At 34.1% G+C, this 15,739-nt stretch overlaps 2 protein-coding genes across 10 annotated transcripts in view; one reads left to right on the forward strand and one right to left on the reverse strand.

Moving 5' to 3' along the window:
- The window catches only part of SUPT3H (SPT3 homolog, SAGA and STAGA complex component), a 397,798-nt gene that overhangs the window by 372,020 nt on the left and 10,039 nt on the right, over positions 1–15,739 (reverse strand). Inside the window, exon 2 of the mRNA XM_084968281.1 lies at positions 11,748–11,848. The gene's annotated coding sequence lies outside the window, so the exon portion shown is untranslated. The remainder of the gene's footprint in view (positions 1–11,747; positions 11,849–15,739) is intronic.
- The window catches only part of RUNX2 (RUNX family transcription factor 2), a 358,411-nt gene that overhangs the window by 28,567 nt on the left and 314,105 nt on the right, over positions 1–15,739 (forward strand). The window lies entirely within an intron of this gene.

The raw sequence follows: 15,739 nt of genomic DNA on the forward strand, positions 1-15,739 counted from the left end.
GTCAAAATACAGTTTTGTACACCTATTCGAAAAAATAAACTAATCTTTTGTTTCTAATCATGCTCTTCATTCAAAAGTGAGACAGTAACTACATGATTTAAAATGGAGAAGATAGTTTGGCTGACTTTTACACACTGCAGGCACAGCACAATTCTACATTCAAGCAAGAAAAACAAATACTAAGGAAAACTGAGAAGTTCTTCAGCATCTCTAATCACACACTAGTTAACCAAGCCACTCATTAGGCAGTTTCTATCCAGGGTTGTTTCAAATAAAATTTCTAAATGCAAAATTATTTCATTAACCAACTTCAAAAGTAAAATGAATCACACAGACCAATCTCTGAAATTTGACTACACAGCAGAAAGCAAAAAAAGAAAAGAAAAATGAAACTGCTTAAAAATTTGCACTTAAAATTTGCTTTGGAACTTGATAAAATGATTCCTTAAAATTCATCTGGAAGACTAAAACAGGAAAATGAGACAAGAAATATTTTAAAAAGAAAAGTTATGCAGGTGACCTTGAACTTTAATACCAAATATTAAAACATATTAAGAAGCTATAATAACTAAAGTAATGTAGTACTGGCAAAAGAATAGACAATTCAATGGGCAAAGCCAAAAATTCAAAAATAGTAATTTAGTATCCGATAAAAGTAGCATTTCAATTCTGAGAGAAAAGGGAGGTTTATATAATTTGTGGTGGTGAGACCACTGGCAAACAACTTGAAGTAAAATTATTTTAACTTAGAACCTTCTCTGGCACTATACAACAAAATAATGAATTAAATATTAAACTGTAGAAACCAAAGCCTGAAATATGAGAAGTACATGACGATTTATACAAAAATTGAGGGTAAGATATTCTGACAATGCAGAATAAGGAAATATAAAACCAATTGATCCACATTAAAAATGAAATATGATCAACCATAGCTCAATGCCCTTAATATAGTAAAAGCCCTTAGTAAACAATGGGAAAACAGTGAGAAGTCAGTAAAATGGTGCTAAGAATATGAACACCCAAAAAGAAAGAAACATGAACGGTCAAAATATGTTCAAACTCAGTAGTCAAAGTTAAGCTGTCACATAAAGTAGTCAAAGAGAAAGAAAGCCCAATGTTCCTACAAACAGTCAGAGAGATGGAGGGGGTACGTGTATAACTGATGAGGGCAATGTAAAAAAAAGTCCAACTTTCCTGTAGGCAAAATTAACAAGTTACTATCAGAAAGCTCTTGGACTCAAAAATTCCTCTATGACTTTTATATAAGGTAATAGGTACTAAGATTTCATTATATTATTTCTAATAACAGTGGAAAATTGGAAGTAACAAAATAACAAGAATATTAAAACCATAATAGATATCCATACCATGAAATATTGTGGGGTCGGGGGACAGGGTACCAAAAAAGCACAGTAATGGCTAAAAATTACAAAGAAGTTAAAAAAAAAAATTAAGTCAGACAGATACATACACACATACCCAAAGCATGAGACTCTCTTGAAAAAAGATTACAGATAACTTTTTCTTCTTTTTGCTCATATTGTGTAAGGACCTTTATTATCTCCTCTGACTTAAGTAGCTCATTCAGAATTTGCCTTTGTTTCCCTGAGTAATAAAGGGCTCCCTTTTTTATTTAGGCTCTGGAATTCATCAAACATAACCCAACTCCAAAATGCCAGAAAAGCTTTAAGCACATTTTCTCCCTTCCTCCCTCTCTCTCCCATGTTGCTATGCAGCAATCTCCCAGTACTTACTTTGTTGACCAAAGACAAAGAATGTCTATAGAATGGTACTCCATGGGTAAAAAGGAAAAACTAAGAATATATTCATATGTGTTTATAATGTGGATAAAGAAAATCAGAAAGAGGAGCTCCCGTCGTGGCGCAGTGATTAACGAATCCAACTAGGAACCATGAGGTTGCAGGTTCAATCCCTGGCCTTGCTCAGTGGGTTAAGGATCTGGCGTTGCCGTGAGCTGTGGTGTAGGTTGCAGACGCAGCTCAGATCTCCTGTTGCTGTGGCTCTGGCGTAGGCTGGCAGCTACAGCTCTGATTAGACCCCTAGCCTGGGAACCTCCATATGCCACAGAAGCGGCTCTAGAAAGAGCAAAAAGACAAAAAAAAAAAAAAAAAAACAGAAAGAATACCCCAAAAAAAATAAAAGTTTTTACTCAAAGGGAAGAAATCAAGCAACAGGAATATAACTTTTTACTGAATTAACTATTCTTAAATTTGTAAATGTATTACTAATTAAAAACTAAATTAAAAGGGTGTTCCTGTTGTGGCTTGGCAGTAATGAACCGGACTAGTATCCATGAGGATGTAGGTTGGGCCTGTGGCCCCTCTCAACAGGTTAAGGATTCAGTGTTGCCATGAGCTGCAGTGTGGTCACAGATACAGCTTGGATCTGGCTCGTTGCTGCAGCTGTGGTATAGGCTGGCAGCTGCAGCTCCAATTCGATCCCTAGCCTAGGAACTTTCCCATGCCATGAATGCAGCCTTTAAAAAAAAAAAACCACACAAAATAAACTAAAACAATTATTTTGTGATAATATATATAAAATGTGTATAAAACATTATATATAAACAGAAACATATATAAATTAAACCTATTTATATATAAATACTATACATCATACATACATCATATTACTTAATATTGACAAGGCATATATATATTAGTGGGATTATAATTCATTACAACCTTTGTGAAAGGTCATCAAAAAGGAATCCTTCCTAATGAAATATCTAGTCACATGCTCAAAGATACAGATATGAAGGAAAGAAGAGAAAGAAAGAGGAGGAGGAGAGCGGGAAAGAAAGAAAGAGTGGGAGGGAAAGGAAAGGAGAGCTCTATACCTAAATTAGAGAGTATTACAGGAAGCTCATCACAATCCTATCTGTAAAGCTGAAAAATTAGAAATAATGTAATGTATTTAACAAGACTGCTTAAAAGACATCATAATGGGATACAAACTTTTGCAGCTACAAAGATAATACTATGTATTAACACAGAAAAGGGCTTATAATATTAAATAATAAGAAAAAACCCAAGTTATACAACAGCAATCATAATATGGGATTTTGGCATTTTTTTAATGTGGATCAGAATGAAAGTGGAAAGATAAATACCGAAGCATTAACAATACTTAAACTCAGTGAGTTTAAAGTGTTCTTCATATTGCTATATTTTCTAATTTTTTTCTCTTAAGAAAATAACACGAACTGCTTTTATAACATAAAAAATACTTCATTTTTAATAAAATATGTATATAACAACTCCCTACCCATAACACTTGCATGGCTTGTGATTTTTTTTTTTCTTTTTTTTTTTGGAGGGGGCAGGTATTTTGTTCTTAACATTATAAAATCAACTAATACACAAGGGAACCAAGATCTTTTGGCTCCAAATCTACAATCCTTTCCACTATATCATGTTATCTTAATCATTCAATAAAACATGACATTATTGTCCTTGATACTAATTTATCCTTTAAAATATTTGTATATTATACATTCCAGATAAGTGACGTTTTCGTTGTATATTTAAAATAAACATGATCTCTGTCCACATCCTTCTAAAAGATTAGAGACATAAAGGACACTTTTAATCCCAAACTGTAGGTTGAAAGAGAATAAAAAATACAGTGTTTGACTCAGCAATGGGTTGTATTCCAAGTCTGACTGTTTGGAAGTAATTCCACAGAAAAAGAATGTTATTTTTGTCGTAGAAATAAGTATTAACTGATGATCAGATCAGCCCAAAAGTGTAATTTAACCCACAATTGGCAGAAACCCATTACTAGTATATTGTTATCCCTACTAAACAGGTATTACCCACCCACGTAATACACAAATAGGGAGAAAGCCACAAAAGGTTTGTGACACTCTACGGATCTACAAAAGGTTTGTGACACTCTACGGTAAAAACTGGTCATAACCTGGTTCTTTCAAGACAGAGAAACAGGAAGAAAGCAGTTAGTCAAAGATAACAGATTAAGGATTAGTTGTCACTACTCTTCCGGATAACAGTGGTTTGCAAACTCTATTCATTCTTTCCTAGGGAAAATGTTATGCCAGTTAGAAAACCTAACTACTACAGTATTTTTAAAAAAGCATATGACGTTTTACTTAAGATTGTTTAAATGTCTATATAGAGATGTCAAAAAAGATGTATTTGCAAAAGGCGACACTACTAATATACGCTTTTGTGATGTATTTTAATATGCTAGAAGTATGCACACACATATTAATAGGTGTGTTGACATATAAAAACACATCACAGAATAAGTCAATTCTCATTTCTTCGAATGCAATGTCAGACCGCACCTCAGTCTCATATCTAAAATCTAAGAAACCAGAACTGTGCCACTGCCAACTTGAAAACAGCCAGGATCCTTTGACTCAAAAGATCATCAAAATCAAAAGGATTCATTCCTCTTTATTAAGAATCTACTATTCGTTTATAAAATCACACTCTCTTAATTTTAAGAGTTGTTTACATTCTATTTCAACAGAATTTATTGTAAAGAAGCAATCAAAACATTATCATAGATATCAAATTAATTTCCTACCCAAAGTTACTAACCATTCTGACACATTACCAGTATTGAAGAATCCATTTTTATCAAGTACCTTTTTCAAAGATTAATTTTTACCTTGATACCTTTAAAAATACGTTTTCACAATCTCAGCATATTAAAAATAAAAATAATGAACTGACAAATTGCTTCATAACATACTGATAACTTTATAGCTCCCAGAAATTTTGTGAGTCTAGCTACATGGGAACAAGCACCCAAAACACACCATGATGTTACACAGCCATTTACACACAGTCATGCTGTGTATAATACAGTACAAGTGTAGTACAAGATATCCAGAGTCTAGTCACAGTATTTTCAGAAAGACTATGTATAAATACATTGTGTAAATTCACAAAAGAACATTTTTAAGAAACACATTTCAATATTACCCAGACTGCCTACAAAACTGAACATGAATGTAATATTAAACCTCACAATCAAATCTGACCTGCTGAAGGAATCAAAAGTGAACATCCCCAAATCATTAAAGAACTGTAAGACAAGGACAACCAAAAAAAGATGTAAAAAGTAAACGAATGACAGTGTTGAGTAAATGCAAAATAAAGCCATGTAACGTGTAAAATATATTTTCCCAATTTCAATAAAAATATAAGCATACCACAAAAGAAGTATTTCATGTATTATTTATATTTTCCATAGTCCTTCTGTTATCCAATATGACAGCCACTTGCTAGATGCAACTACTTAAATTTAAATTAAAATAAAATGCAAAGTTCAGTTGCTTGGTTTTCTAGCTCATTTAACGTATTCAGTAGGTACACATGGTGAGGGCTATCATACTGGAGAGCAGAGGAACAGAAATTTCCACCACTACCGAAAGTTCTCCTAGACAGTAATATAGACAAATCAACTCTTTCTATAATCATATAAAGTCTTCCCAAAAAACTGCAAACATTTCCCTCTGCACTTGAAAATTTTTTATAAACTTCCCAAATCAGTATGTTGATGATCACATTATTCTTTTAAATACAATGATAACAATCAACAGGACAGTGTTTACGATGTTCCAGGAACAATAACTATATGCTTTGACTCAGTAACTCATTTAAAATACCTTCATATAAACCCTCTGAGGTAGATAACAAGTCCACAAAGCCTTCTTAGCCTTATCTGAAAGATGTATATCAGAATTCAGAAGTTTTCAGATTTTAGAAAGTAAATACTACATCAAAGTTATTTGGCTACATATAACCCTCGGGAGGGTCTAGGGAAGCAAGGCGCTCAGAAACACCATGGGATGTACTAATATTAACACTGAAGGTACGTGAGGTCAATAAATAACTGCCCAGCATTAGGTCCTGGTTCCACCATCAAATTAGTTCAAAACAAGTATTCGTTGGAAATAACTTGCAACTATAAAGTACTACAATTTTAGAGTGACAAATCTATGAATTTTTGCCTATTTTTCATCACATAACTCAGGATTTTCATCACAGAATTATTAAAATGACCATCCCCTGAATTTCAAAAATTCATTTTTAAGACTAAACAAAATGTTTTTCCTCTGGTAATTTTATAACCTAAAATAAAAGACCTAGGTATTTTCATGAAATAATTGACAGAGATATTTAAAAACAAATTCAAAATTATGTCACTTTTATAAAACGATACATTCTATCAGTGCAGGGATTTAATTCAGTTAGATCTAGCAACTGAAACATTCATTTCTGAAAGGAAAAAAGCATAAACAACCTTTTCCTTTTTTCTTTTCTTTTCTTTTTTTTTTTTTCCTTGCTTTTTAGGGCCTCACGTACAGCACACGGAAGTTCCCAGGCTAGGGATGTAATTGGAGCTATAGCTGCTAGCTTACACCACAGCCACAGCAACACAGGATACGAGCCATGTCTGTGACCTATGCTGCGGTACATGGCAACATCAGATCCTCAGCCACTGAGCCAGGCCAGGGATCGAACCCACATCCTCATGGTTACTACTCAGGTTTGTTACTGCTGAGCCACATGGAAACTTCTAAACAGCCTTCAGTTACACAGTGTTTTTATGGTCTCAATCAACTTTTGCACATTTTGCACTTTTAGGAAAGATTGCACATTTTGCACTTTTAGGAAAGATTGTGACCAATTTTATAATACAATTTGAAAATCTTATTCATTATTATTAAACTTATAAACTAGTGTATATCTTAAAACCTTCCAAATAGATGCATTTCACAAAAAAGTACAAGGATAAGTTTATTAACATACTTTAATATAATTGAAATTTCAGGAATTAAAATATTAACAGAGATAAAATAAAAACAAGGTGGACATTTAAATATTCAACATGTTTACATCCAAAATTATGAAACATCACAATATAAGCATCTGATAAGGAGTATATACATATTTAATTTCTATGAAAAATTATACTTTCTCTCCATTACTGATATGGTCTCGCCTAAAAAGATTTGGTGGTTAGGTACAGGAAACTGAAATAAATGCCATAATATGAAAATAGTAAGTTAATCCAATATTTATTATAAAAATTAGACCTCATCACAAATAACAATAATTAACTGAACAATTATCCATCTTTCCCATTTGTAATTTCATTATAGCACCTAATCACACATAAGCTAGTAGAAGTTCATTTGTAAACTCAATTTTATAAATCAAAGTAAGTTTTATTGATTGAAATGTAATTTAGCATAAGTTGTCAAGAGCTTGGACCCTGGAGTTAGACTTTCTGCCCTAAATCCTGGTTTTCCCACTTACTATAACAGCAATATTTGATGAATTACTTAACCTTTGTGTCTCAGTTTCCTCATCTACAACAGGGACTAAGAGAATCCTCAGAGGGTTGTGTGAGGATTAACTGAAATGCTGTGTGGAAGTACTCGGGAGGGTGCCTGGTACACACAGCAGTACTGGCTATTATCACTGGTATTATCAAAGTATCTCTGAAACTGGAATACAGGAATGTTAGCATATTTTACCTTAAGATTTCTTCCCTCCAGTTTCCTGGAAAACCTAAATGCACCAGGGAAACTCAGTGTTTGAAGGAACCCTGTGTCCATTTACATATTAGGTCCCTTTAAAGTCAGATAAGGTTAGGATAGAACTGAATAATAACTTCAAAGTGTTAAGCAACAGCCAAATGATACCATTTCACATATACAACTAAGCCCTACTCTAGTATAGCAAGAAATAAATGGTTGTTGCTATTTATCCCAAAAATTCCCAAGAAGCAAATCCTACTGGAAAAATTATTAGCTCAGTTTTGGACATACAGTTCATGGTGCTAAAAGAATACTTAATGCAGCTTCCAGAAAGCAGTCAGAAGTACAGACCTAAAGTCAGGAAGTTACAACTCAGAAGTTCCTCACCCGCTCCCTTGTACCACCATGGAATTTTTCATATCCTATTCCATGACAATCATTAAGTCTCCACACCCTCCTCTATTGCTAGACTATCTTGAAGGCATTTAGGTCCTGCCATATAAGGCCTTGCTCAATATCGTTCTTTTTTTAAAAGTGCAAAACTTCCCAAATAGCATAGCTAAAAGAGTGAATTTTACTGTATATAAAGAAAATTTCTACTTTAGAAAAGTTTATTTCAAATCTGTGGATTCGAAGTAATGATGAAATTTTCATTTGGAAGAATTCTTACAAAATACAAGTAGCATGGAAACAAAACCTTTTTTTCTTTTAATTTGGTCACATGAGAATGACTAAAAATGCTACCAACCAACAAAACCTGATATATCACCAGGCCTCTACACCTGTAAAAGTACAATAATAACAAGGGCCAGAAATTTATAAATGAGTAAAATAAGAAGAGAAAGTCTGAGGAAGATTCCTTAAGGTGCATTTAAATGAATTTAAATTCTTAAGAAGTCTGTCAAAATACCTGCAGTGTGGATTGAAAAGATTTTACTTTCTAATTTATAGGCTACGTGAGTTCAGTAACTTAAAAATGAAAAGCCTCTGGACCCTTCCAGCACATGTTACTCAAAGAGCTGCGATTAAAGAGCATATAGCAGACATGCTCAGATATATGCACTAGGTAAGGGAAGGCTACTGTGGTCCCCAACCCACCAGCGACCGTTGGACTGCCAATCCTTTAGTTTCGAATCTGCAGAAGTACTTCCTTAAGAATGCTGCACTAGTGGTATTTCCCCAAACGTAAGACACCGTCCATTCTATTAAGGCTCTAATAGGAAAACAGACCGGTTGCCAGCTCTACATTTAATAGCAGATCCTGACAATTCCTTTTGTGCTTGACAGCTAGATACCTTTCAGTGAAACCATTCCCTTGAAATGACACTACAATATTGGTACTTCTTCAGAGGGCAGCAAGCCAAGAAAAAACAGCTCATCTGTGGTGAAAGAGTGGGGAAGACAGTAGCAATAGAGGATCAAAAAGCAGCAACACAATACAGGCTTAGAACTGTGAAAATGCAGGGGAGAATAGAGATTCACAGAATGAAATTCCTACAACACAAAATAAACGGAGAGACTTAAGTCTGCACTTTCTCATGTAATATCACATAAGCAAGGGTCAAGTGCGTATTGATTCTGATTTTATATAATCAAAAGCCTGAGAACCTTATGCTCAGGTTTGGTAAATAAAAAAAAGATTCCTCTAATCTTGGTCCTATTTTCCTGTTCTATGAAGCAATTCATAAGGAGAAAAAAATAACTTGAGACTATAAATGATGAATGTAACTATTAGGAGTGGCCTCTCTACGAGGTCTGAAATAGAAGGAAAATGTACATTTCTTCCAAAGCTGTGGCCAACAATAACTTGCGCATTCTGAATCCAGCTTAAGCACATTAGTTCGGAAGATGTTTGCAAAAGTATTTAATGAGAAAGTGCTGAATTTAGCTTTTATTTTTTATTTTTTTTCTCAGTTTTCTTAAGTGGCCTGCAGTCCATCCAGCGCACTAAGTAGAACCTTTCCTAAGTATAAGTGACAAAGGAAAGATAGCTTTCTTATAGAGAACTGTTTCTACAGATCAGAGGTCATCAAACTTTCTGTAAAGAGCCACATAGTACATATTTTCAGCTTTACAGGCCATATGGTCTCTGTCACAACTACTCAACTCTGCCACGTAGCGTGAAAGCAGCGATAGATAACAGATAAATAATGTGGTCCAATAAAACCTTATTTTTAAAAAACAGGCAGCCAGCCTACGGACCGATGGCCATAGTTTGCTGATCTCTTCTGTAGAGCATGTTTTATTACCTACTAAAAAAATACACTGTTTTAATAAATAATATCAAACTTGAAATATGATGTCTGGGCTTTGCTTTAAAATTTTTCATTTAAAAAAAAAGTAAAGCGTACGGAGCAAAGTTAAAGAAGACTGGCAAATCACAATTATTATTAGTTTGAGGATGGATGCGTGGAGTTCATTATGATATTCCAATGATTTTATGAGTTCAAAATTTCAAAAAACAAAAAGTCTTTTAAAATCAAAGTAAATCAATGAATTGCCTCTACAGGAAAATTAATTTCCTCACTTTAAACATTCTAAAATATGTTTAGTATTTTTAAACATAATTAACACAGAACAACATAAATGTTGAACATAAAGCTACTAAACGATAGCTTAAAAAAATGAAATACACAAAAGTATATACAATCTTACAGGTGCGGCCCTAAAAACACAAAAAACAAAAAAAAAAAGTATATACAATCATGAACCCTTAAAATTTTCCATAATTTTAAATATAGCCTCACCTCATATAACTCCTAAATTAATACATTTAATTTATTCTCATCTAACAAAATGTGTTACCCATTTTTGGTTTTAGAATGTATTTTATAGGGCATATATTACTTATGTTAACGTATTATATATAGGTTTATTATTTTTCAAATAGTTTAATCAATTTTATTTCTCAGTTTTAAATCTAAGCAGTAATTATTAATAGATACAATTCACATTAACAAATGCTGTTTTTTGGTCTTTAATAATTAAGAGTATAAAGGGATCGCAGGACCAAAAAGTTTGAGAATCTAAATGTTTTCAACCCTGTTTAAAGTATGTTTACCAAGCAACTATTAGATATAAGCTCTAATTTATTTTTCCTTTGAACAATAATCATCACACAGTGGAGCTAATCCATAACGAAGGCTATCAATATACATCCACTTAAACCTTCAAAGGAAACATTCTTTTAAAATTGTTGGGTATGTCATGAATAATTTATCCATAGAAAAAGAAGAACTCTAACATGTTATCCCCCTTATGCTGAATATTGTCTCCTGAGCCAATAATAAAGAAAAACCAGGAGTTCCCGTCATGGCGCACTGGTTAACGAATCTGACCAGGAACCATGAGGTTGCAAGTTCAATCCCTGGCCTTGCTCAGTGGGTTAAGGACTCGGTGTTGCCATGAGATGTGGTGCAGGTCGCAGACACAGCTGGGATCCTGCGTTGCTGTGGCTCTGGCGTAGGCCGGCAGCTGTAGCTCAGACGGGACCCCTAGCCTTGGAACCTCAATATGCAGCAGGAGCGGCCCTAGAAAAGGCCAAAAAAAAAAAGAAAAGAAAAACCAGTATGTGCCAGCAGGCATTCCTAATAAATACATTATCTCTCATCAAATCAAGATATGCAGTCTCACTCACTGAAAGAAGCCAGAAATCAAGCTGAACAGAGCCTTTGGAAAGAAATTTTAACGGCTGTGCAATTTCTCAAAAACTAAATAACCGTGTTTTTTAAATGTGCTAAGTTTTTTTCTCAAGTTCTAAAACACAGTGATTTCAAATATTCTCAAAACTGAAAACTAATTTAAATGAGGTTCATAGAATTATTAGGACATTTGAGAAAAATTGAGAACTCTGAAAATATTTCTAACTTTCCAAGAATATAATCAATGTCAAAATTTTCTAGATCAAAACTAAAATGGTAATAATTCATAACACAGATTTGGGCAGATAATAATTACAGCAAAAATGTTTACTTGATTGTTCACTCTGATGAAAATGAACCAGTACTTTTTGTTCTAATGCAGTGTCACTGTGGCATTTTTAACCAATTTGCCCCTTCTGCATATGTCTATTTAAAATGTTATAACCCTATTTGAGTTTTTACTTACAAATTTCCACGTTGTTTCATAGATCTTATTTCTATTATCTTTCATCAACATGAATAAACTTAAAATAGTAATAAGTGAGATACAGAGACATACTTACATCATACTCTGCAATTCTGCTGCAAAGCTTATAGACTTCCCTGTACTTCTTCCACTACTTGAAGTGGCAGTAGACATTGGGCTGGCTGCAGTATTATTCATCTAAAGAAAAAAGAGAACTAAACTTACAATATGCATTTAGCTATAAGTAAACGCACGGAAAACAGAAGCAATTATAAATTACTTCAAAAAGTATAGAAATATTTAAATCTCGAATTTGTTGTATATAAATCTGATTTGTTCATACTTAACGTTCTTTATTAAAATGAAATAGTAAGGTGAAAAACTGCTTAGTCAATTATGATATCAAAAAATTATCTGCCTGGGTGATAAACATTTCAGTGCATATTTTATAGTAAGTATTGGAAGAAAAATACTCATTATTTTAAATGAGCTCGGTGATTTTCAAAATGTGTTCCGGGGAGCCCTAAAATTCACTAGCATTATTTCAGTGAGCTCTCAGTGGCCCCCACGCAGTTCCACCCAAAACACCACAACTCTGACTTTTCTAGTTCGTATGCTGGGGTTCTCCAAATAAGATTCATTTCAGAAAGAGCTGCACAGCTCTAAGATACAAAATTAGAAAACTACAACATAATCTAATTCCATTTGATCAAAAGCCTAAAATACAAAGTTCCCATCATGGTGTGGTGGTTAACAAATCTGACTAGGAACCATGAGGTTGTGGGTTCAATCCCTGGCCCTGCTCAGTAGGTTAAGGATCTGGTGTTGCCATGAGCTGTGGTGTAGGTCGCAGATGCCACTCGGACCTGGCATTGTTGCAGCTCTGGCGCAGGCCAGTGGCTACAGCTCTGATTTGACCTCTAGCCTGGGAACCTCTGGCTAGGATGCGGCCCTAGAAAAGACCAAAAAAAAAAAAAAAAAAAAAAAAGCCTAAAATACAAATAATACCAATAAAGCCAATCAGTAGATCAGAAGCAAGAACTATGATATTTTATAATCTTATGACTAAATAACTCATCAATTTAAAACGTGACTTTTTCCCAATAAAATTAAGCTAATACATAATGAGAAAACTAGATGCTAATCCTAATACACGCCATTCTGTTTACTGCATGTGCTAATCCCATAAATAAGAATTTGTGAAAATAATGTTCAAGTACTAAAAGCTTCAATGCTTTTATCTCAGTTTCAATGCTTTTATCTCAAGGACACAGTAAGCGCTCGATAAATGTTAACTATTATTTCATGTTTACATAAATTCTGCAATGCTATGATTTTCCTTAAAAAAATACTTTGCAGATTAAGGAAGAATTAGTGAATTTAAAATACATAATAAAGCAGTAGTGAGAACTTGAAGTATAGTAAAATAATTAGGAGTCAGAAGTCAGACTCTCCGGGTTAGAATCCCAGCTCTGCTTCTTTACTGCAACTTGGGACAAGTTCCTTAACGTCTTCGTGGCTCTGTTTCCTCAGATGTAAAATGGGAATGATAACCGTACACTCGTAACGTTGTTGTGAGGATTAAACCCACTAACATGGACAAAGCACTCAGAATAATTAACGACTATAAACAGAAAGAATTCAAGAATTCTATCGTGATCTGCTAAAAGCTTGTATGTGACAAATTTAGATTATCCTTATTTCACAAAGTTTCAGAAACTTGAACATTTTCACTAAAAGACCTCAATACAATTCAACAAATAGTAATCAGTTTGCTTATAAAATAAGTTCTGTTTTCATACTAACATCACCACTGCTACTAGTCAGCCTGGCCCAAAATCTCAGTCATTATCTTTGACTCCTCCTGCACCCTATAATTTGTAAGAAGCCAAAAGAATTCCACTTTATGTTTTTACCTGCTCCCTTTCTTGTTGAGCTCTATCTATAGCTTCTCTCTTTGCAACTCAGTTCATTCTCCATATTGCTAGCAAGTTTATCTTCTTAATTCATCCTCTAATCTGACTACTCCTGTGGGCAATGGAGACTCACACTGATAAAAGGAAACTTGAACCAGGGTCATTCACCGATGACTGAGGTGGAAAGGCTGGGTCCCATAAATGAAAACTGAAAAAAATAAAAACTACTACAAACCACTGCCTGAGACGAGCCACATACGAAGCTTTTGAGAAGGCAAAAAGACAGAGATCTAAGACAGACAGCTTATTAGCTGGGTGGCTAGATCTAGAATTTCCCAATATCATTCTGTAGCAGGACAAGCCATCTGCCAACATAAGCCCTGGTCTAACCTGAGGGCCCTAAGAGCCAGGCCAAACCACCAGAAAGAGCATGCAAGAACAAAGAAAAAGAAAAAAGTTTCACTCAAACTGAGCCTGAAAACCAAAATTCTAAAACACATAAAGCTAATGCTGTGAAAGACCAACAGCATTTTTAAGCCTAAACTTGTTTTATTTGTTCACAAAGACTTTTTCGGAAAAAGTACTTTTTCCTACAAATAATAGAAGAAGCAACAACATTTGGAACTCGGGTTTGAAAAAAGTGTGTGTGTGTGTGTGTGTGTGTCAGTCCAAGATTGGAGAAAAATAAGATTGGAAAGCAAGTTCTCAGAGGAACAGTCCTACAAAATCAGGACACAGTGATTAAAAAAGGAACTTAGTTTTCCCAATCACCTTAGAAAATGTTTCACTTATCCCAAGACTGAGAGAGGTATGATATCCCAGAGAAGATGTTAAGCTCAAAGATCACGTACTAACCTCAGCCTTCACATACAGCTACAATTTAAGCTGACTTGTGTCAGATTTGAAGACCTGTCATTCTGTGGGATTACCCAGTGGCCAAACGCCCTGAGACCATTGATGGAGTAACCGCCCCCTTTTTACTTTGCAAATCCAGTCACTGCTTTAACACTCTCTCAAGAGGAGACGTTTCAGAAAGTAAATTCATACTAAAGCCTCAGCATTTTTAGGTTGTGCCTCTACTGCAAATGTTTCGTATCAGGAGAAAGAGGGGAAAGGTCCCAATCCCAGTTTATTATAACCACGATCATCCTCTCACGATCCAGTGGTTTAATTCTTAAATCAAACAGGTGAATAACATTCTTCCTGACATGATGAGCGGACAGCGTATTAGAATCTTTAAAATAATTATTTCCTGTGCCTACATTTTGTTTGATGATTTAGATAATTAACTTCTTTAGACATTAACTTCTTTACACATCAAAGTCCTATCATTCCAAGGCTTTATTTCCTATCTCCCAGACATTTAAAGGGGGAAAAAAAAAAAAAGTCAGTTAAAAGCAGAAGCACTCAAGTCAATTTTCTCTAATAAATACAGTTAACATGGAACTGAAAACCTACTGTAATCTTCTCAATGGGTTAATGTCCTGCAGTTGTTTTAGCTTTCAATTGAAATGCAGCTGTTTGCCATATTTTACAAAATGAATTCAGATGTGCAGATGGAGACCTAGATTATTTCAACATGCCAGTTTAAATGTGCATTCAAGGAAAAAGTTCATCTCTGATGAATACTTACATTTAAACTGGATCATTAAGCCAATAGCCAATACTATGTCAAACCTGTAAAATTCTATTCCAGAGTAGAAAAGCTGACATCTTTTAGTAAAAATAATGGAATTTAAGGATACACCCCTTTCCTCAGAAAACAACACAACAAAAAAATTTAACTGTAGTATAGTTATATATTACAAATGTGAATTAAACAAAAGGGTAATGAATATGTTACAGGGTTTCTATAAATAGAAACAGCTCATATTTTTAGTGACTAAATGAATAAATAGCTGTAAATCTTCTCAATGGGTTAATGTCCCATTGAGCTATCAATAAATAGCTCATATTTTTAGTGACTAAACGAACAAAGGAGAAAGACTTTGAAACATCTTTAGCTTAAAATACCTCAGAGTTGAAAACTTTACTACTAGCTACAATACCCTTAAAGCAATGTGAAAATCTGGATTGGGAAATCCATCCGTTTACCCACGTAATAAAAGACAGTGGAATTTTTAAATTATTTCTTCTACTATATACCTGCTAAGAAAAATTAATTCAGCAGACC

The sequence above is a fragment of the Sus scrofa genome, chromosome 7, assembly GCF_054392235.1.
Source record: "Sus scrofa isolate SSC_HxYL_T2T_F1_AM1 chromosome 7, Sscrofa_HxYL_maternal_Yorkshire_Landrace_v2.0, whole genome shotgun sequence".
Taxonomy (NCBI): Eukaryota; Metazoa; Chordata; class Mammalia; order Artiodactyla; family Suidae; genus Sus; species Sus scrofa.